This window comes from Taeniopygia guttata, chromosome 10 (genome assembly GCF_048771995.1).
Source record: "Taeniopygia guttata chromosome 10, bTaeGut7.mat, whole genome shotgun sequence".
Lineage (NCBI taxonomy): Eukaryota > Metazoa > Chordata > Aves > Passeriformes > Estrildidae > Taeniopygia > Taeniopygia guttata.
In genome coordinates, this window is record NC_133035.1 from 4,358,224 (window position 1) to 4,382,246 (window position 24,023).

The 24,023-nt window shown below is 40.0% G+C and overlaps 1 long non-coding RNA gene across 1 annotated transcript in view; it reads right to left on the minus strand.

Moving 5' to 3' along the window:
- Positions 1–8,954, minus strand: part of LOC140684800 (uncharacterized) — a 38,390-nt gene extending 29,436 nt beyond the window's left edge. The window contains exons 1-2 of the long non-coding RNA XR_012057611.1: positions 7,484–8,954; positions 986–1,068 (exon numbers count right to left, since the gene is read on the minus strand). This is a non-coding gene — a long non-coding RNA (uncharacterized lncRNA). The remainder of the gene's footprint in view (positions 1–985; positions 1,069–7,483) is intronic.
- Between the last annotated feature and the right edge of the window lie 15,069 nt (positions 8,955–24,023).

Here is a 24,023-nt window from a genome sequence, read left to right on the forward strand (position 1 = left end):
AAATGCCAAATCAAGTTCCTCTTGCTTCTAGCTTGCCCTAGGCATTGAAATTTACTCCTGAGACTTTTGGAGAGGGACTTTCCCATAAATTCACTTAAGCCCAGGAAGAGTCTAATTTATCCCTTCTCACATTACCCATCTCAGAGAGCTGGTTCATATGGCACTGCTCTGATGCCCCTACTCCACACGGTCTCTTACATTTGGCTGCTGGAGGATCCTGTGGAGGATTCTGCTCCCACTGACTTCAGTGCTTTTCTGGAGCTGGCAGTTAAAAAAATTGATTCTCTCACTCCTTACCTTGTTCCATCAGCCCTGCAAATTACTGTTTTGCAGATATATATACAAATTGATGAACTGCTTTTGCATGACACTCCAATGCAGTCATGTGAGTAATTTTTCATGACAGTGAAAAATTCTGTCAAAATTCAATGCACACAGCAAATAAAGAGCATGGAAATATTTTGGATGAAATATTAGTAGTATTGGAACGACTGAAATTAATTGTTTTGATATTTCTTATTTCAGAATTAGCATTTTGCACCAGTTTGTTGAAACACGCAATCTAAAAAATTGAGATTGAACAAAGTGTATAAATATATTTACAAATATTCTTCATCCTCATCTCCTCTGTCCCAGATAGATAGATATAAGTGCATCTTCATACTCCAAATTATAACTAGAGAATCACAAACATATGGAAAAAAAATGTGATGCCACTTCAACTACCTGTCAGCAGATGCAGGCATACAACATCAATTTTCCATTCATCAGTGTTTCAGACATCTTCCTTGAAACACCACATTTGCTTTTCAACTGGTCCATAAGTATGTTTCTTTACTTCATTAGATTGCTCTGACTCTGTCTAAATCTTGAACTGATCTGGAGCACAAAATGCCTCTGACTTACTCAATCCTGACCAGCTTTTCTTAGCACAATTACAACAGCAGTTCAGGAACCAAAATGTCAAAGCATATGGAAGACTTACTTCTGCGGAAGGAAGTTACTTGATCAGAATGGTAAACATTTCTGGTTGCATTCCTCGACATGAAGCTCATCTGCTGCTGAACACTGGGGATACATTAAACACAACATGGCTTGAAAAAGTCCAGTTTTAAAGCTAAAAAATATGCAGGGGCAAATTCTGGTAGGTTTAAAAGAAAACCTTCAAATCTATCATAACATTCAACTTTCTGCATCTTCTTCAGGTGAAAGGCAAGAATGGAGAACACTTCAAATTTTGTTCAGTTTATCTCTATGTTTGAAGCCTTTATAACTGCATTGATGGAGAAGCTGTAAAAAGGCATAATTTCTTCTGGGAACATGTGCCTGTATCATGTTGACACCAGCAGCTATAAATAGCTGTGATCTGTATCAATAGCTATTTTCAGAGTGGATAGAATCAGGCACAGTGGTATTAATTCATGATAGCAGGAAAGGGAGGCAGCACAATCAGCTTAAACGAAACATGAGAAATCCTTCATGTAGGAAAGCCTGGACAATTTATTGTAAGGAAAAACTAACCCATGCAATTTCTCAAAGTGAGGTAAGGTCAACAATTCCTTCTGGAATCCCAGCTCTCTGACATCACCAGCTCCTGAAGTCACAGTGAGTTGAGAGAGATGGAAATTCTGGCCATTTCATGACATCACTGAGTAGGACTTCCTCTTGTGACTTACCTTCCTTAGAGGATACAGAGGGTTCATGTCCTTTTAAAAGAAGAATGCTACCTTCCTATTCATGTTGTAGATTTTTATTTTCTCCCTTGAGAGCTGGCATATAACAGTTGTCCCTGCTTAATTTCTTACTGAAATAAACTCCCAGAGGTGCAATAGTCGAAAGATAGTATAAAGTTAATATAAAGGCTGAAACTTCAGAGGAGGCCTTGAGTTCCTTCCTCACATTTCCTGTTTGACTTTACCCTGATGATGGCTCTGACCTTCCAGTCAGTTGAGAGCACACAGAAACAAAAAGTCCTGAAAGATGAAAGTTAAACTGAGTGTGGATGACTTGAGGCTTAGTTGTGGTTTCTGACGAGTTTTTATGTCAAAATTATACTCCATTGCTTGTTGCACACCACTTCAGAAATCAAAATCCTGCATTATGGTTGGTACTGCCTCAGCATATGCAAGTGAATTTCTGCTCCACATACTGGTTTAGTTTGAAACAAAAGACTCAAGCAGAGGTTTCATGATGGTAGCATACAAACACTAGCACTCTCATGCTATTCTGAACTCGAATGCCCAAAACTAAAAGCAACTTGTGCACCCCAAGAATGGCCAGAAAACAGGTGTGAACTGAGAGTATCTGTAATGGTCCAGTGAAAACGTCTCAGTATGTACCCACAATGGAGAATAAGAAAAAAATCATGTAGGACACTAAAAATGTTTAATCTGATACTAGTTACAGACAATGTTACAGGATGTTGTCTTTATTTAAATAATATTAACATATCCTGCTTTCCCGTGTTTCCTTCCCTATTACTGTTTACTGCCTACATATTACAGAGGTCAATGTCTTTATGCTGTTTATGCTGATAAATAAATTACAGGCGGTTCCTCTCTGATGACCCATAGTCTACACATTAACAATGTTATGCCATGCTTCAGAAATATACAGAGTCACTGAAAAAACCTGTAAGAGTCAAAACTGACTGTGAGGCTGGAAGTCGATCCACATTATCCTGTGGCTTACATGCTATCTTAACCTGTTTTGCTATGCCAAGGGCTCCTATCACAGAAGCAAAAAGCAGAATAACACTTATAATCATCTGGCTGAACTTACAGTTTAGTCACAGAAATCAGAAGCATTATTCTAGTCTATTCTAGTCCTCAGCACAGAATATTATATTCTCTACCATATTCTGTGGCAGAGGTGTAGCAAAGTTCAGCTCTGTTCCCTCACAGCTGAGCTCAGGGAACCCTCTCTCACTTACACATTCAGCCATAACCTTGAAAGATATACTGAGGAGGCCAACCAAAAAGTTCCCCACCCATGACAGGAAAAAGAAAACTCCTAACAAACCATTTCCCAACCTTTTCCTCAGGGTCTACTTCCAAATCCCATATTCGAATATACGATATGCCAATTCAGAGAGCAAAGCACCAAATTCCCTCATCTGCCCTTCCTGCCTAAGGAGCAGGAAGGAAAGGGGAACACCCTTCTTCTGATAACCTCAGCCCCAGAGGCTGCTTGTTTGCCCAACACCTTTAACTTGGCAATGTGACCCAGAGCACACCAACTGTTTGCTGTACAGACCCTGGCTCATTCCCTGAGCATGAAAACGAACACATGAACACCACCTACAAATTTTTGCTTAATCACTCAGCTATGCAGACACAAACAAACCACTCTGGATAGGCAGAAAAGAGAATACTTAATACTCTTTTCTAAAAATACAATTAGAGATGTTTCTTCTAGAAAAATCAATGTTCTTGTCTTAAACTGGAATTTAATCTAGTAATTTTTATTTTATGAATGTATTTGTGTGGTCAAGCTATAGTTTTGAAAGGAAACCCAATCCATATAAAGCTAGGAAAAATGTGAAATATAATCTAAGAATGTATTTCAAAGCAAAGGCTAGATCAAAAGAGTGACCCCTAGATCAAAAAAGAAGAAGCAGCCCAATTGAAGCAGCTAAATTTGATCCATTATGTACAAACTAAATAAGAAATCCCTGGAAGAGAACTTGGAAGACCTGCTCTGTTGGCTCCACTAGCATGCCTCCTGCTTTATTCACATTTCATATACAATAATGCATTTGAGAAGAAAATGGAACTGTGCCTGATGAAAAAAAGGAAGAAGTGAGAGAACTGCTTATTAGAAAGAAAGGATGAAAGATTATATTTATTTTTTTACATGGCTGTGAATTATTATTACTGGCTTAATTTGCAGATAATCTCAATATAGGATCCAAAACAAACTATAAATACACAAAGAAAATGTATTACAAGCAAAAACCTTGAAAACAACTGAACTTCTGACAGCAAAAGCAGAGAGGTGTCTCTGGAATTTGAGGTTTAATTTATGAGTCTATTGCCATGCTAAGAATTGCTGTGTATGCCTCATGAAAAGAGGAGAGACCTGTTACACCCCAAGTGAGAGGATTTAGAAGGACAGCAGATTAGCACCATTCAAATAGAGACTTGTCATGAACTATGAACAAACAGAAGCAGCTCATCCAACCCTGACACACCTTCAGAAAAATCTGCTCTGTGATTCACAGACGAGCTATGATGCAACCTCCAATGCTCTGATCCCAATTGATAATGAGAGTCTCATGTGCCCTACACAAAAAAAAATCTCTTCTATTGTTCCACTGTTATTCTTTTGATTCACCATGGTTTATAGTGGTAGTCTTGGAACAGCCTGAGGGCCCAAGAACAGGCTTTTACAAATGATGCTCTGTCTATGACAAACTTTCGAGGATTTACAAGAATTTTGTCTTGCTTATTTGAGGAAATCAATTGGAATAGATACATGAAAAGAGTAGTACCCTGCATAGACTTAAATAACTCAAATATCTTATCCTAGGATCTGAAGGACAGGAAAAGTATCAGTCCAAGGAAGACCCAGAGGAGGCTAACCAAGCATGAAGAACTGGAAGCAAGGGGCTAATAAATTTTCATTGTGCAGTTTCACCCAACAGTTTTCACTTTAGACTCTTTTTCCCAGGAAATCTGAATACACATACCATACCTCCTCTGTAAGTACCAGGAATTCCAGTTACTTACATGATTTCCAAAATCTTGCCTGTTTATCATTCTCAAACTCCACAAGACAGAATTGATTTGGTATGAAGCAGAATTTCTTGATAGAATTTAAGCTTCTCTTTGAAACAGAGAATATCATGCTGATTATATCTGAAAGACATCTTCTAATTTCCCTAAGCCAAATTATCACATTTTTTATTCATCCATTTGTTTACTGGATTTTGATCTATGCAAGGAGCAATTGGACAAGCAAACAGAGTAAACAAAAGTATAAGACTGTCCTGATTAAAAGCCACCACTGTGTTCAGCAAATTTGCCTTGTCTTTCTTCACCTGTTTAGCATTTTAATAAATTGTTAACAATTGATCTTCTACTTACAGGCCTAAATCAAAGCTCTGAAAAGAAATAATTGGGAAATCCATTTTGGGTCCATCACTGCCCATGTCTTACTTTTGAGATATCTCACAGATGTTAGGTATGATCTTCTAGGGTCCATTCTTTCCTTGGTGAGAGACCTCCAAGGCTGGTGACGTGCATGTACAGCAGCCAGGTCACCACATAAGGAAGGGATATCACCACCACATCTCATTGCAGAGCTGTGCCTTTTTAACAGGCCCTCTTGCTTCTGTAAGGTGGTTCAATTCCTGATTAGGCAACAATGCTGTTCAGCTTGGTTAATTTTTCTGCCTCCAGCTGGTAACCTTATGCCAATACTATCCACTCACATTTCCTTGTGATGTTTATCATCTGTCATTGCTTGAAGAAATAAACCACACTCATCACAGGCTAAGGAAAATAGATTCTGAATCACTACTCTCTGCTGGTAATTTTTGAAGATGTTGCCTACCATGGAATAATATGTACCAGTGTGAAGGATAGGATATCTTGTTATAATTTTCTTTGAATTTGATGTCAGAACTCAAAAAGGGGCTTCCTTCCTAGGAGGAAAAAAAAATGGCTTGCCTGACAGCAGATCTCAACTCCATGCTACCTTTCCTCAACAAATACACTCCCAAATTCACAACACACTGGATAGTGTTGCACGCAGCCCACTCTGGTAACTCATTCCTATCTAGTTAAAGCAAATAAATCGGGAAGGTATTTAAGAGGCTCAGCCAACACAGCCAACAGGCTGCTGTTATCAGGAACACACACTTCAGCATATCACCCAGATCCTCATCTCCCAGGGCAAGAGAAAAATGCCTTGTCAAATTGCCACTCACTAAGGAGAGTAGTATAAAGTATACAAAGCAGCGAGGATTCAATTCCCAGATGTCACAGCTCTGGGGGGGTTTTGTTTTGTTTAGGTTTGTTTTTTAATAACTGGTAGGCACAGTCTCTCAGAATACAGAGAAAATATCTGTGAGAATGGTATAGTGGAAGGTGATGAGTGGGATGGGACAGCTTTCTCTTCAGGTCATCAGACATCTGGTTTTTAATTAACTATTTGTTAAAAAAGCTATTTTATACTATGACTCCACACAAATTCAATCAGTAATAAAATCTTTCACTTGCATTTAACAAGCTAACTTCAGCATTGCAAGGAATTTAAACAGCTCACAAAGAATGCAGTAAATCTCTTGCCCCTTCTCTGTGTGAGGGAATAGTTCTTTAATTGCTTAGCAGAACGATGCTAGAGATCTTTAAAAAAACACAGGAATTTCAGTCTTAAGCTACACACTCATGTGCAACTAAGAATGGAAAATTCAGTTCTACTGTCTAGGAATTTTTCCAAAAGTGTAATTTTTACAATGGGAAATAAAACTTCCTTTGAAATAATAAATGGACATGACAATTTTAATCAAGAGTCCAGTGAAACTAAATTTCACAGCCTAAGTTTCAGCAGTACAAAGATGATCTTGAACATCACTGGCTTAATCTGCTTCTGGGAAACAGAAGCAGAAAGATCATGGGACTGCTCACCCCAGAGACTTCCCCAGGAAATCCCTGACCATGGGATAAACTGCTGCTAACATATAGTGTCATTAACAGGCTAGATTTTTAGAATTTACCTTTGGCAATGGTGGAGGCTGTCCAGAAAACAAGCAATGTACTAGAGCTGGCTGCAGCCTGGTTGAACCCTGCAGAAGGACTTGGCAGTGGCACATATTGTCTGTTGCCAGGAAAGAGGATCCAATTTCACCGGTCTTTGCAACAAGACCCCTGACAGTTCAGCTGTATAAGCACACACTGAAAAATACTTAGGGACAGCCAACTTCTACCCAGACATTAAAAGAAGAGTTTTGACTAAAAAAACTCAAGGAAACAACTTTCTTTTTCCTTTTTTTTTTCCCTCCCCTATATGAATGAGCGCTTTTGCAAGAAAGTGATCTTTAGGAGCTGCATTCATCAATATCTAAGTAACCTACACTTATCCAAAACAACTTCTTCCCCTCCTTTGCTGATTAGAAGCAAATGTGGGGTAAGAACATTTAAATTAAATACTGAGTCTTTTTCAGAAGGGCATCCCACAGCAGAGCTTGTTTGGACTGCACATTCAGAAGCAAACTAGATATACAAACACCAGATTAAAACTTACATATCAAAATAAGATTAAACTGGAGGTAGAAAACACTATGCATTTACATTGCAGGCTAAGAGATGCACTGCCTTGAATGACCTTGTTAAAGGATATGAGTGTTTCATCTTTATAAAAAATTTTCTAAAAATAAACCCAGGCATAGCAGAAGTCTTTATAAACGTAAGAGAAAACATGGCTACAGCCTCCCCGTTGCAGCCCTTTCTCATATTTACTCTTTCAAATTGAAACTCACCTTTGCACATTGACACCCTGCCTATGAGACACTGCCCTGTTTGTCACTTTCAACGGCACAATGCATCCTGCTTGGCACATCTGTGGGAGAAGAGAGATCTCACTCAGGAGACTGGACATACATTTCATATACAACATTTCCTGAACCTCCAAGTTGTTTTGGAGATGGGAGAAAAAACTTGACCTCTTTGTGCAACTGTTTGCACTCCAGGTAGATACCTGATGGGGAAAAACTGCTCCAACAGTGGCTAGAAGGAATATAGTTCAGAGTTTATAGCACTGCAGAGCAGTTCTTTGGTTCTGCCTGGCTCCTGTTCAATAAGCACAGGCTTGTAGTGCTCTGGCTTGTAATTAGGGGACCACTCACACAGGAAAGTAGAAGCTTGACAGAATTTGATTTCAAGTGTCTCCCAAAAAAACACCTTATAAAACAACAAAACTAATCCTCTGAAGATTTAAAAAATTACTGCAATACCTCAGATTTTTAGACTTCTAAATCCTCAAACAGATAAATGTGATTGGAGGGGACACTTCTGTTCAGAGGTGAGCTCACATGCACACTTCTCTCTTACTCTGCAGAGCAAAGATGTGGAACTACAACTCCCATTTCCCTAGATTTCCCTTGATCTATGCAGGACATGGTCTCCAGGCCCAAGAACATCCCTAGCATGGCAAAGTGCCTAAGCACAGAAAATCTCAGCTGGCTGGGCAGAGGGAACACAGCAACCCCCCCCCAGTTTCTCAGACACCACAGCTCTAAGGGGAGGCTGGCTGGACTCCACCCCAATGTTACAAGCAGAACACTACAATGCTAACATCAATGTTTTATTTTCATTTAATTCAATTAAAACTGTAATTCTGAGTTTGCTAGTAATGTCTATATAACTTAGGTCAAAGTTACAACATGCTTCTATAGCTTGAGTTATAAGATATCAATATAACCTAATATAGCTATATAACCTGCTATCAATATAACATAAATAACGACTTTATATATATATATATCTATATAACCTGATATCAATAGAACCTGAAACAGCTTTTTATATGTATACAACCTGATATAAACAACTTTCTATACAATATACAATATATCTTGTATACTTTTTATACAAGATATATATAACTTTCTATATAATGTAATGTCTAGTATATGGTTAACTAGTTGCTTAATGCTGAATAGACAAAAAAAAAGAAAAAAAAAGAAGAAACTCACCAGGTGGATAATTTCTGAGATTGATAATTATAGTACTAATAAGAAATTAGAAGTGTAAAGCCAATTAGCCACAAAATAAATAATTTAGACCAGTTAGGACCAGACAGACCAAGAACACTGCACTGTGCTCTGGTCTAGAAGTCACAGAATAGGGAAAAATGTCTTCCACATAGCACTTCCAAGCAGAGACCTGAATTGTTTTGCTGGCGCACTGGATAAGGATTTGAGAAAGAAAATAACAATAAATATCTCATTGTCTCATTAACTCATGTTAAACTATGCAGTAATACACAGCTCTGCATCTGAGAGATGATCTCATTCTCTCATTAGTTTCCTTTTATTCTCACCTTCTGTATTTTGCCAGTTCAGTGTCTGTTGTGCTCCTTAAGGGCTTACATTTGCTCCACTGTTAGACTCAGCCAGACAGGAGAGCCAGCAGCTTTTCCCTCTTGCAGCAGTCTCCTGAAGTAACTTTTCTGAACAGCGTGTTACTGTTTTTTCATGTTCTTTACTCTGTTAAATTACATTAAAAAAAATAAAGGATGTCATGTATGGGATACCTTCACACGTTCACAGAGTTCACCATGTGCGTACAGGGGGGTGTGGGCTTAGGAGAAACTCAGGAGCATGCGCTCTTTTTTCTAAGTCAGCTCTGTAGCTCAGGACTGTGTTAGCAACACCTGCCACCATGTACAAAAATCCTTGTACAGCATTTTATGGACCAGAAGCCTTCCCTGACCCTGCCAGGCTGAGGTACGTGAGCTGTTGGGCCAAACCCAGCCCTGATCAGTGGCAGCTGTGGTAGATGCACAACCTCCTTGCAGCAGGCTGCTAGGACTTTCTTTTATTTCTTCACAGGGATACCACAGATACTTAGGATGGAGAGGGACGGTGTGCCAGCTCGAAGGGGTCCCTCAAGAGCAGTAAAACACCCTCACCTCCCATCCCTAGCAACCACGTTCGGTGCCTGCCCAGAGGCGCCCCGCGCTCCCCTCACGGCGCTCCCGCCATTTTCTACCGGGGCTTTTGCTCCGCCTCTGCCAAAAGCGAGGGAAACGCCCCGAGCCCCCTCAGGCGGGGCTGCGAAAGGAGGGTGGAAATCACGGCTCAACAATTACTGTTTTGCACCTCATAGAAGGGTGAAAAGGTCTGTGAGTAGAAAAGGTGTCAGATTTGTTTTGACTACGGTTTGAAAAGACGTCATGGGAAGGTAAGGCTGCTGCCAAATCCCGCCCTCGCTCCGGCAGAAATAGCCGCCCTTTGCCTGAGGTGCCCGGGGGCTGAGGGTGCCGCGCTGGGAGCAGCCAGGCCGCACTGTTAGAACCTGCCAGAGACAGCCCTGGGCACACCCGGGCTCCATGAGTAACCACCAGGCCTCCACATACCTGTCTGACAGTGCGGGGTGACAGGACATCTGCACAGGAAAACCAACGTGCCAAACCCACAGAGGAAAGGGCGGTGAAAGCGCCACCTTGATCAGCGCCGTGTGGGTTGAACTATACGGTATCAGCCACACAATCTTTATAATGTGTTAGATAGAGCAGACTATTGTGCTGATGTAAAGATCAGAGCTCAGTGGCAAAGGAAGGTTATGAAATGGCCCCCAGACTTTGACTGCACTCCAGAGAGCCTCATCACAGCAGTTTGAAATATTATCAGCCTCATCCAAGGGCGATAAGGGCCCTCCTCCATGCTGGCATTCCCCACAGCACAGAGAGCAGAAAAGACATCCCTGCCCTTGAGCAGCTCCTGTATGTAATGCAGTGTAATTTACAAAAAACCAAACCAAACCTCAAAAACAAACAAAAAAGTCGATTGAGCAAAGATATGAACCTGTGCAAGTAATTAGCTCAAGGACAGCCTCTTCCTTTCTGGTATCTGCCATGAGGGCAGCAAACTTTGGCAGATGGTCAGAGTGGACAGCAGGACAGTCATGGCTTCTGGGGTGAGGTGTGTCATAACCTTGATTTAGTGAGATGAATCAATGCTTGCCTGTCCAAGCCTCCAGTCAAGTAAAACATGCCAGGCCTTGCAAAGAGAAGAGCCCAGAATACCACTCACCTGAAGTCATCTGTGAGACACTTACCTGCAGGGAAATAACAGCTAAGGTAAGATGTTGACTACCAGACATGGAAATTATTTGTTTTTGAACTTGAGAAAGTGGCTATCGGTCTACTTACTTGGTTTTGTCTGTTTCCTGTGAGGTAGGATAGACCTCACTTTAAGGGTCCTGACTTTTGATCAGGCATTTAAACATTGTTCAAATTTAAACATTGTTCTTAAATCACCTGCTTATATTGGAGCAATATGATGACCCACAAGTTTATAATCACCTGACTACCTTAGAAAGAACAGTAACAGCTCCTTGGAATTGTTAGAATAGTCATGGAAACAATATCAACAATTTATCTGCTGCCCATTCTGCAGATCTGAGGAAAGACTTGTCTAATGTCAGCACTAACAAAAAATAAAGCTTTTCTATAGTATATTAGGGTTATGAAAAACCTGGGTTTGTGTAGAAGAGAATCAATTTATGGTATCCACAGAATTACAAAAGACAAAACCTGCAAATGCAGGGTAGGCTGGAGTTTTGGCACCATTTTATTATTAAGTACACTTTTATAGTTTGTCCAAACATGCTCACATAGAATTTACTGACTGAAGTAAGAGGCAGTTGTGACTTACTGTGTCTTTAAAAAAAAAAGGTTGTTAGTGTGTTATGTGAAAATAGCAATACACTCATATTGTGAGGCAAGCAAACTCTCTAACTTTCATCAGAGATCCAGTTCCTGTCTTCAGTGTTGAAAATCTTTGTACATGTGCTGCATGTAATCAAAGCACTACACAAAATAGCCTCTTTTCTGGATTTAGATTAGGGCTGAGGTTTTTTGCTGCATTACTGATAAGCAGAACTGTGTCTTGTCTTCCTTTTTTTTTTTTTTTTTGCCTCTTCTTGGGCTTTTGCAGTTGGGTTAAGGAAATGGAACTGGAATGTTTATGGGCTAATGCCTGTTTTTAAATGAAAGATTTGGTCTCTGGCTCACTATTCTTTACTGAGATCATGGCAGTAGGTTAATCCTGCTGGTTTTATGAAATAAGTAAATCATCTTCTATAGCTTGATTTTAATTAACAACACTAGATAGGCTCTGTCAACTAGAATATTAGTATTGGAATCTAGAAAGTGCTTGGAAGGAAAAACCAGGCTCTGCCTATTTATGTGGCTGAGATTAATCCTCCTTATCTACCACCTAACCCTCATTGATGTGGAGGATGTTGTTATACCTTAGAACAGAGACTTTAAGTGAGTCTCGCTACTCTGTAATTCATGAAGTCAACCTCTCCGTTTGCTGACAAAAACTTCTATGATTTATACCTGGACTGCAGAGAATTGAGGGTTTGCTTTCCCCCCTTCCTTTTGACAGCACAACTGGGTTGTTTGTGTCTAACATCCTTATACTCTGGAGTCTTCAGATTGACTGAGTCATACTTTTTGCCAGTGTTTCTCTGGTCTAATATGGGCAGGTAGGAAAAAAGTCTGTCAATGCCAAAAGCATTTTCCAGAATGCTCCCTGTAAGGCTTCAGACTGAATATTAAAGACTGGGCTAAAGTCCAGTACACTGAATCTACAGAAGTTTCATAAGCTAAATTGAAGAATTAAACATTTCTGCCATTTCAAGTGTATCCATAGTACCATGAGCCGAGTGTGGTATGCATCTGAAGCTCTTTAAAAGGGTCAAATACAATTTCCAGTATAAATACTTCAGTATGGTGTAATAACTTGGCATTTAAATTGTGTCTGCTGAAAGATTTGTATACAAGTTAACATGAGAGTATTTTTCTTTTGGTCTCAAAAAATGGTTGAAATTAGTAAAAAAAACTTCAAAATATTTTTGAGGTTTATTTTGTGGGAGGGGATTATTTGTTTAATAACCCATTAAAATAGAGCTTAATTAGGAAGCTGACATTTGCATATTGATCTGTTCCTCTGTAGGAAAGTCACAGAAGTCAGCTGTGCACACACGTGGAAACACACAGCAGCTCTCACATCCAACCCACTGTGACATGAGCCTGCACAAAAAAAATTATTGCCGGTTTCCAGAGATTTCACACACCACTCGTGAATGTCTTAATTATTTGGATTTAATTACCACAGTTCTAGTGGGGATACACTTGTGGCTGGCTTTCATCCAAACTGTGCAGCTGTCCTGACTGAGGGAACAGTTGGTCAATAAAAGGGACTTAACTAGTTAACAGAAAATAAAAATACACAGTTGAGAATGACACATCTATGATTACACTTAAGCTAATAGATAAGATAGTAGCTTGGAAACACGTGCACTGAGATTCAACTCTAAATGCAGCCTGTCTGATTACCTTCTGATTTTTAGCAAGTCCTGGTGTTCTGAGTTTTCTTTTCCCCATCTTCAGTTTTGGCTGGTGATTCTGGTTAAATCAAACGTATTTACTAGAGGTATTCAAAAAGCTTCTAAGCTCTTGCATTGGTTTGTGCAGCATATAAACCTGCATTGTGCATTATGCCCATGATGTATGGTTCGAAGGGCCTTACAGTCGGATTAAAACATCCTCTGTCCTGAGAGCTGACTTCTGTGGGAAACAGCTGATCTCTGTGGAGCCTCTAGGACCACTGCAATGCTAACACCAGTTCTGGTTCATCTGTTCTGAACAAGCAGAAGCATATCAGGTTAGGATTGAGGATAAACACTTCAGGTCTGTCATGGTGTCTGATAAAGAACCAGGCAAAAGAGGGGATGGTGTGAGATACAACCAGCACAACTAGAGAGACCAGTTAAGAGGCATGGAGAATAAAGCTGCAGCAATAGAACACAAGCAGAGGGGACTGGATGCTGCGCCTGAGAGGCATTCTGACCATTTCTCAGAATGTGCAACAGCTGTGGTTGTTGCTACTAAAGGAATAAATGTCTCTCCTTCTGAGAAAGGATATAGAAGTTCAGCAAAAGCTTGCTGAAAAAAGAGCATAAAATCATATTGGATTTTGTAGAAAAGGGATGATACACAGAAATGGGATGCAAGTTCTGCATGAGCAGCAAAGGAAACCTGCAAGAGAACAGGAATGCATGTTTTCTTAAAAGCAAATTCCTTGCACTTCAGTAATCACTAGTCTGTGGATTAATCTTCAGACATTAAGCCAAAATGCCACTTATGGCAAATGGTAGTTTGACTGAAACTTCTTGTGGAGGGCCCAACACTTGAATCAGAAGATGACTCTCCATCATCTACCCTTGAAATAAGCTCATTCTTTCCTAAGGTAGAAAAAGAAACCCATCTCTTTCAGGATATTTGCTTGAGGCAGCATTTTGCCCTTGTTTTTTATTTTACTCCACTTCTGATGAGAAGTAACTCCAGTTAAAATGTCTTAATAACAGTGTGAGAGTCCTAATTTTGATCTCACAAGCCATTTCATGCCAATATGCCTTATGCTTGGCACTTGACAATTAGGCCCAGGAGGTCCATGATTTCATACTTTTCCAGGATCCTGAAGAGGCATGCTTTTATAAATGACACAGGCCTGTGCAGAAGCTGGAGCATTTCTAGAGATCACTTATGCTTCAAAACCATCGCTGTGGTAAAAAAAAGAGTTTACAAACAGCCATGGTTCATTGCACCTGTGTATTCTCCCCTCTGTGAATGTTAAAAGGCTGCCTGCCTGCCTGTATTAAAGCTGCTGCTGGCTGCATACAAAAGTCAGTGTTTATTTTAACACAAGTGAAAGAGCTACCACAAATGGCAGTGCACACGATCATCAAAGTGAAGGAATGGCAAACGCGTGCATATGAGAGTCCTCTGATGGAATTTGGTCCTTAGGAGAGAGCCAAGAATTGCACAGCCCTCCTTCTCCTTTAGGATACCAGTGACAGTGTGAGGTCTTGGCAGACAGTTCTGAAGGGAGGCAAAAGCATCAGAGGGAGCTCACAGCTGCAGTCAGCCCTGGTAGATGCAATTTCATAGCCATACTTGGGATTTCTCACTAGGTCGAACTTCTGGCTGCTTTCTACACTGAATAAGGAAGTGTGAGTGAACACCGCCTCACATTGGTCTTCTCATATTGGGATTATTTGAAATCTCATCTTAGACAATAACAGAACAAGTCAAAACTAGCAAAATACTGTGATAGCAATTTTCATTAAGGCACATTCTCTTTCCATCTGAAATTTTTGATACCAAAAAGTACCTTTTTTGAAGATATTTCTCTATATCAGACAGAATGGAAAAACTGTAAATAACAGAGAAAATTAGATTATATTTGAAATTAAGCAACTACCCTCAAAACCTGCTGTTATGGAAAACTTCAGGGTAAGTAAGACTGTGATCTTTTGTCATTAACCCCATTTATAAACTGAGTCTCAAGCCCTCCCACATTTCCTTATCCAATGTTATCTTGCCTTTTAAAGGACAGTGAAAGTTCTCTTGTTCATTGTTACTAATGACAAATATTAACTCATCTATTTCTAACATTCCATTTAGTGAGCTTGATTTTTAACATATCTTTTAATATGGAAATACTTTTACTCCTTCTGAATGTTTATCTGGTATTCCTGTGACAGGGTTTAATCCTGATATTAATTTTTGTATGCAGTTAATCCACTTAATGGGTTTTTTTATGAGAGACTGAAGAAACTTTATAGTGAACTACCCACTTCAGTCCACAAAAAGAGGTGGACATCTACACAGTCTGCTGGTCATGTCAAATTGGAGTTCAAAGAAGCAATCAGAACACATATTTCTCTGCCAAGTACGTTATTTGAATTTAGGTTTCCTCAGCTGTGGGCTTGTGAATCCCAATACTTAGAACAGCTCCAGCTATCTATCCTTGGGCTTACTGCAACTCATATTGTAAAGAACATGGGGGAGGAGCTGGTTAACTTGGCTGAATATAAAGATATTGCAATATTTAGGAAATGTTACTAAATATTGGCAGGTTGCAGTTAAATGGCAGTGACTTCTGCTAGCTAAATATCCAACCCAATACATCTAAAAGTATGATCAAAGGAAGGTATTTATCTACTTAAAGATACATATATGTGTGTATGTGTGTAATCATAGTCCAGTACAATAGTACCTGCATTAGCAAATAAGAGTGGTGGAAAAGTAACAGTTTTGGAGCAAATAATTTGGTTCTAAGGACCTGAGTTGGCCCTACATACCTGAGGCTTTTTTCAGACTCACTACAGTCTTGTCTGGACTAAATGTTGCTTTGGGGTCTAACCACATCTTCTGGTCTCACCTGAAAGGTACCTAATGTGTGTGCCTCAAAGCCACCCAGCAATGCAGACAAAAGTGCAGAAAGTAAGGTTGACAAAGAGATTCACATCGAAACTACAGTCCTGACTCTAAATTAAAATGCTACTGAAGATGGATGTTATGTCCCACTGGCAGTGCAAATGGGTGATATGGTCAGTGTTGTACCATTCTTCTGATAACCATTTGCAGAGATACCCTCAGTACCTTTAGATGTTAATAACAGTGTGACTGTACTGGTAATTTTTGTTACATACATGCAGCCTGACCTCTCCCTGTATTTAAATGCCATTTCAAATTCATTGCTGGCTAGCAGAGTTTTAAATTATGTTTAGCTTTCTTGTGGCACCTGAAGCTTGTAATGCCCCACCATATATGCACTATGCTGCCCATTGTCTGCAGAGCTGAGAAACTGTTTGCTTTCCAGTGTTTTTTATGGGCAGTCTCTAAGTCATTAGTCAGCTTGGTCAATCTCTATTTTCCACTGGCCTATAAACTGGAAGGAAAAGTAAAATATGCTAAGTTGATGCTAAAATACCATGACATACCTCACTGATTTAGCAGGGAATAAACAAAGGGCAGATCTTGCCTTTTATAGATGCAAGCTTCTCTTTGCCAAAGTTGTATGATCTGCCTTTGCCAAAGTTTAATTACACGCAGTGTTTGTGGACTTTTGGAATCACAACCTCAGTTGATTTTCATTAAAAAAAAAAAATCTGTGTTTAAGCATCTCCCCATAAGATTTTTTTCATCACAGGCAGGCTGTCATGAAGGAATCAACTGAAAAATGACCTATTATCTGTGACTAGAGATGCTCTGCATCCCTCAAAGAGACAGCACATGCATGTAGACATTTCTGATCCATCATAGCCAATGCTTTGCTCCACTGATGCCAAGGACAGGGGGATAAATTTTGACACCAGGTCTTGTCTTGATTATTTAAAGCAGGGAAACTGGAAGAAGATGGTGATAAGCATGACTTATTAAAGCATCAGAGCAAAACAGGTGCTTGGAAGGAAACTCTGTAACTTTCAATGCATTTCTGAAGGCATTAGCTGTGATAAGTGATGGTGACTTTCTTAAGTATTTGGACAAGTGCAGGAGGGCCCAAACCTTGAATGTCATGCTGTATCACAAGTTTGCATGGACATATTTTCCCTGATTTTGAAACTGCTTCTTCTACCTGTCAAAGAAGCAGGAGTTACCAAACTTGGTCAGTGGCCCTGGACTTCTCTGAACCACATTCATGAATAAAATGGAACCTTGAGCATATTTGATCTTTATGTTTTCTAAAATCTGGTTTACATTTTCCTTTTGTCTTTCAAGAACATGTACTAAAGCATTGATTCAGTGGGTCAGTTCTCCAGGGTTGCATGAACTATCACAGCCTGTGTTAAAGTAATTCTGATGAAGCCATTTTGGTTTACTGGCTGAAAGTGTCATGAAAAATCTTAGCCAGGATGGCCATTATTTCATTTTGGCACATTTACACTTCTGTGTTTCATCAAATGACTGGTACTGGTGTGAGAAAAGAGGGAAAAGAAAACCATGTGGATATTTGCATTCAAAACTAGATGTTACTAACTTATATCTGTGTTCCCAAACCCAAGGGAACTTGCAAGGACAGGGAATTTTCCTTGCTTTGAATTCTTACCTTTGTGGTCCAGAACATATCAACCAAAAATTAAAAAATAGGGATGTCATAGTTTCTTGCATGTTGGTCCTGAGCTCTGTACATTCCCTAGTGCTGACAGACTCTACCTCACCAGAGGAACCCTGGCTGTAACATTTCCAGCAGCACACTGAAGTGCTTGACACCAGTGAGTGCCAGACAAAGTGTGTTACTGAGCTGTGTATGATAAGCCTATCTCCAACAGCAACAACTACTGTAACTTATCCAACTCATTCCCATACCAATTGACATTTTAACTGCACACACACAGCCTAAAGGATCTAGGGAATTTGACAAGGGATTAGCTCAGATAACTTAGCATTATCACCATCCTACTAGCATTGTATCTTCTCTCTACAATGATATGCTTAATGGAATTGTCTGGTAAGCAGCAAGCCTCAGCTTGTTACTGTCCTTCAGGTGAAGTTTTTAAATCTTGGCAAACAAAAGTAGGAACACTCCTGAATAGCACTGCACAGCAGTCTGTTTCCTCACACTGACCTGCTAGACATCTGGTGTGCTACAGAAATGCTTCCAGGAGAGTTGCCTAAGTAAGATGGAACTGGGTTGGGATGGCCTCTTTAATCCTGTTTACCTGCAATTATCTATGGTGATAAAAATGTTAGTACAAATTAGAGATTGCTTTGAACTTCTTCAGAAAATACAGACAAATGTGAAACAAGAAAGCAGGTCAGCTGTCCAGCACGCTCCATGGGAACTCCTCCAGGAAAATTGGTTCATGTCATTCCAAGTTAGATGCATATTCACATCCCTGCAAAGCTCCCTAGGAACTAGAGCAGTGTAAGATCAAAGCACCTCTCACCTCTCAGCATTTAATCTTGCCAAGTATCTCTGTGAGGTTTACATGCAATGATCTGACTTTACAGATGAGGTTGAGGCTAAAAGACACGAGTGAGGTCATACAGGAAGTTTGTGGGAGGATGAGGTATCAAACTGACTACTGTCATCTCTGGGGCGAGACATCCTCTCCACTGGGGCACTGAAGGTTTGCCTTTATCACTGCAGCAGAGTCTGAAAGAAAACAAGGGGAGTCCCTGCTGACAGTGAATCCCTCCATGTGAACACAAAGGGAAGGAATGAAGGGAATTCTGTGTGAGGGTTTACAGCTTTGATCCATTTGTTTACGGTACTCTGATGTTAGCAGAGAAAAGCAAGTCTCCTTGGGAAACCTAGAAAGAATGTAGCTCCTCCATCTACCATGGTAGGCTCTGAAACCACTTGGGATGAAAATCTTGGTTAAAGCTGTAGGATATTTATTAATGTATAATAATAGTGATTTTTCAATGGCTTTGATTGTAACACACTCTGCACGCTAGACTTGCTGTGCTGGATGTGGTATTTCTCACATACTGATATTTGAAGAGCTCCATGAAGAGCCAAATGTTGTTTTGGTCCCACACCACTGTGTTGAGGGAAGGAAATACGGCAAGAATTAAGAATGCAATGATTCAGCTTGGAATTTAGCCAGAAATATCCTGCTTCTTAAAAAAAATATAATTAGATGTTCAAGTAACAAAATATGGAAAGATTAAAAAATCCTAGGACCATGAGCTTTTCCCATGCTTCAAGGACTGAATTTTCTGAGAATGCTATTACCAAGACTCATTCAAGTTTATCATTGTACTTTCAGAACTGCTATCCTATGACATCTCTAGGCCAAGATGCAACATCTCCCTCAGAATCAGCACCCCTTTGTTTCTTGCAAAGGCAAATGAACAGCCAAGTCTTACATGGGACAGACTCTGCTTCTATTTTCTGTCAAGGCCTGTAGGCATGTCAGTCTCCTGGCAGAGCTACTTGGAGCTGCAGACCACATCCTGGAGTGTCTGTATCACACTGGGTAGTGCAGGGCCAGACCATACAGCTCTCAGCTCTGTCTTCAGCCTGGGAATTGAGTGTTGCAAATGGAAGACTTCTGCACTCCTACACCATGTTACTGGAAATTTCCCAACTCTGTGGGCATGTCTGTGTAAGGAAGCATAACCTGCTTGCAGATCTACCCATGTATCCATCTAAATAATAAGGCAACCTTACCAATGTCTGTTTCATTGGTGTGTCAGGATAAAACTCGCAGGTGGCCACAAAACTGAATGTTGCTTTGAGCTGACAGGATAACATGCACCTTCTTTCCTATTGTAAAGTAACAGTTCCTGTTTCTACAGCCAGCCTTTCCCTATGCCTGTTTTGTTTAATTTAAAGGAAACCAAACCAACCAAATTATAAACCCCAGAATTTCAAACACTGCATTATAGGTGCAGTGTGGTCTTTAAGTGTGCAGAATCTAGCATCCTAGCATCAGACTACACCATTTACTCCTAGAAACAGGTGGCTTTCAGACCAGCTCTGAAAGGCAGACAATCATTAGCCTTTTCAACTTTTTGGTTCTAATGAGGACCAGACTATATCCAGGTGTAACACTGAAGCTACCAGTGCCACCCTGTAGCTTTAACTGAGCCAAAGGAACTAATTTTGTGTAAGATTAGCAGTGCAGATGAGAACACTCCTTCTTGTGCATCAGATGACAGCACAGAACCCACCCAAAAGAAGGAAGAGAGTCAAGCGTGCTAGACCATATTTCAAGTGTGCTAAAGATGTTTCATCATGTTTAGCTCATGTTAAAATCACCAAAAGATTTCTTTGTCCTTCCTCTTAAACACATGGAACTGGCTGCTAGCTGAGGTATGACACTGAGGAGACACCAGGCTGGACTGAGGTGTGCAGTTCCACAGCACTGAGAAGGCTTTGCATCCTAATGGGAGAGTAGTCACAGGCAGGGACTTCTTTCGCACTGCTGCACCCTGAAGCAAGTGAATTGAGACATAACTTCAAAGAGTCAAAGCCTCTCCCACTCTTTCAGGAAAACAGAAAACGCCAGCTGGGACCCTAGAGAACTACAGCAACAATACATAACAAACAGCCACTAGAAGTGTGGCTGGTATGAGTACTGGCAAATAGACATTTATTTCTGAAGCTGAATGTGACTTTTAAAAAGACATCTCATGAAATGACTGAGGGAAATTACTTGGTCTGTTAAGTACAAAGAATTTGTGGAGATTTATTGGTCTCCACCTTTGTTTTCCCTTAGATTTTAGGGGCAGATGAAAAGTTTTATGTACACTTGCTACTTACTCTCCTCTGTCCTGTCTCCATCACTTAGCCTTTTCAGCATGAAAAGCTTCAAGACTGCTGTGATAAATTCTAAATTGTCCCCTTGTTTTATCAAGGACCATAATATGATGCTTTGTTTCTTAGCATACAGCCTTATTTCCTTAGGGATGTGTTGAAATTACCCAGTGCATGGAGACTGACTTTAGTTGTTTTGAAAGGCTGATTTTCTCTTTCTTTTCCAAAATGGTCAGCATCTCTTTAAGGCTGTTCGACAACTCTGAAAATGGAAAGTAGAGCTTTCTAATGCATGCTAAACAGCAGTCAGGAAATGTTAACAGGATGCAAAAGCATTCTCTAAACCAGACAGGGACTATGAAGAGAAGTGGCCAAATATGGTCCTGCTTCAGCATTCCAAAATGCCTTTGCCGATGCATGAGTCTGAGCAGCAGCAAGTTTTCATCACCACACAAAATGAGTGGACTACAACAGAATCTATTTGCAATGTTGCATTTTTACTGAAAAAAACCCTACAAGTAGTCCCCCCACGTTATTTTTTTTACCATAAGGTAGTGCCCTTGCAGAGTGCCAGTGTGATGGCTACAGGAGGGTCCTTCCACACCAGTGCAGCTGAGCCCTTGCCAGAGGCTATGTCTGTTGGCAAATATGAAGGGACCAATCTACACAGTCCTGCTTTGGGAGGGGTTTCAGAGCTCCCTAAGGACAATTGCTGGCATCCAATTAACATTGAAGGCATTTTGGAGTGGTCACTGCTTCACTGTGGGCACAGCAGCTAAGTTAAATAAGGACAGAGGAGGTATATTGTGTGGAATTGCAGTCCTGATCATGTTGACAATTAAGGAAGTGGTTAATAATTGAATTTTTGTATACAAAATGGATCTTGACTGCCTTAATCCAACGACTTGTACCTCAAAGAAGAACCATCCTGACAGGAAGGAATACAAAGACTTGATGTTAGCTTCTTCTGTTTATAGAATTGTATTTCTCAGAGAAATATAGCAGAGAGGTACTCAAACTAGTCCTAAATGAGAGATTAGACACCAGAAGTAGTAATATGAAAAAAAAAAAACAACTGCTTAATGCTAATACTGAAATGTTTCCCCCATTTTGTTTCCTTATCCTGTCCTAGAAGTTGATTCTGAGCCAAACATAGTAAGAATAAGAAAAATTATTACAGTTTAGTTTGAGGAGGAAAAAAGGGAAGAAGCTTTCTATCACTGTACTTTCTAGGTCTCATGCCTGTGTGCAATACTGTTCTGATTGAATTTTATTTTTAAAACAGTTTAAATAGAGCTGCCTGCAACAATTTGAGAACTAAATGAAGAGAAAATAGCTTGTTGACCATTCCTGCAATGCAGTTCAGTGCTTTACACCAGAAGTCGTTATACCAAGTGGTTTCCCCTCCAAATCTCGTATCTGTTAAGGCACCTGAAGAAGGATGCTTCATTAATCTCTAATTTTTAAAGCCCCCAAACCATACAAACCTTTCCCCAGGTTATAGGAAGAGCTCTCCCCAGATATGTGAAATAATTTCTTTTCCTATATCTCCCATTCCTGATGAACACTAGTTCCACTTCTTGTGCTTCTGTGGATTTTAGAGGTGTGGGTAGAACTCTTTGCGTGAGAAGGGGACAGGAACAGGACCTGGCTGTGCTGCTGGTAACTTGGGGGAAAGTGTTCTGCTGGATCTGAACTGTGGGCTATTCCAAGGTATATTTAAAGAAGGTAATTTTCACTGTTTGGTTAACTCACCCAAATGTCTTTGGAGATACAAATAAAGAGGAAGCAAAACAGATTAAAATATAATCTAACAAGAGGCAAAATTAGCATTGAAGATTATCCCATTTTTTAAATTGTTATGTTATCCTTTTTTGCTTGAAATAGCTTAGAGGTTATGCCAAATTAACTCTTTGCCCAAGTTAAACCTGAATTACCTCTCTCTAAACAGAAAAATTAATGACATTATCTATATTCAAGAGAAGAGAGAGGAAAATTGCCAAAAGCCATATAGCTCAGTGGTAGAAGAATTTAGCTCTCAGGCTTGAGAGTTGTAAATCCTCAATGTTAACAGAAGTTTTACACAGTCAAAGAGTGAAAGTACAATTTCTGTGTAGCAATAGTGACAACAATATGGGGGAAAGCTTGGCATTTTAAAGCAGACACACAAATTCCACCCAGCTCCTTGTTCCTTTGTTTCCCAACGTTTGTCGAATTCCTCCCACTTTCCATGGTTTATTTGGGAGTTCTTGCAGATGTTTTAGATTTCATCTAATCACAGTTAGGCACAGTTATGTTGTTTTTTTTTTTTTTTTAACAATATGAAATACATAATTTAGTATTAAACTCCATTTTCCAAAGTCTCTGTTCCCCTGTGCCTTTTGTTCTCATGTTACCCATTATAAAAATGGACTTACTAACTAGAAATTATTTCACTTGTATTTTCAAGCTTTGACTATTCTGTCTGTTGGTAGACATTTCCTCTATCTCTGTAATGCAAGATGTAGTGTAGTGTAATGCTGTGTGGAATTGTGCTCACTAGTATATTTGCAGTTTCACACTTTACCTGAACAAAAACTGTAACGCAGTTCAGCATTGCTTGCTGGAGGTTGAACTACAGTCATGGTTTGGGATGAGTGGTGGAGCATGAGCAGCAGCTTTTGTAGGCATAGAACGAGCTGACACAAACAGGAGAAATCAGAAACTCTTCTTAGGAATAGGAATAACACTCTGCCTGTTTTCCACTGCACATCCCTGCAGCTGGGCAGTGTAAACAGTTTCAGCCATACCTGAACTCCAGGGTGGAGTTTGCCTGACACATTCTGGAGGCAAGTAGGATCCTGGTAGTGACCTTCCCCCATTTAACACAGGCTGGTGTGTTAGGAAAGCTACTAAGCTTCTAGCTAACTTATGTGGACCTGTCCCTTAGCGATTTCTCTCCTTGGCTCCTGGAAGCTGCTGGTTTTAGGTGATATTTATAGAGCAGGCTGTGCTGCTAACTCATCCAAATGGTAGGCCTCCTGCAAACTTTTAAGAGGCCTCTGCTTGTAGCAGGCATAATTTTCTGGATATTATTAAATGTTATTCTGGGCACTAGTCTATACCCTTGTGAAATTTCTTACTGAGCAGATTATAAGGACAGGCAGTGACCCAATAACCTTCATTTTCCTGGGATGATGCAATAGCTGCTTCATGTTCAGGAAGTAGAGCGGGCTGAGCAGAACAAAAT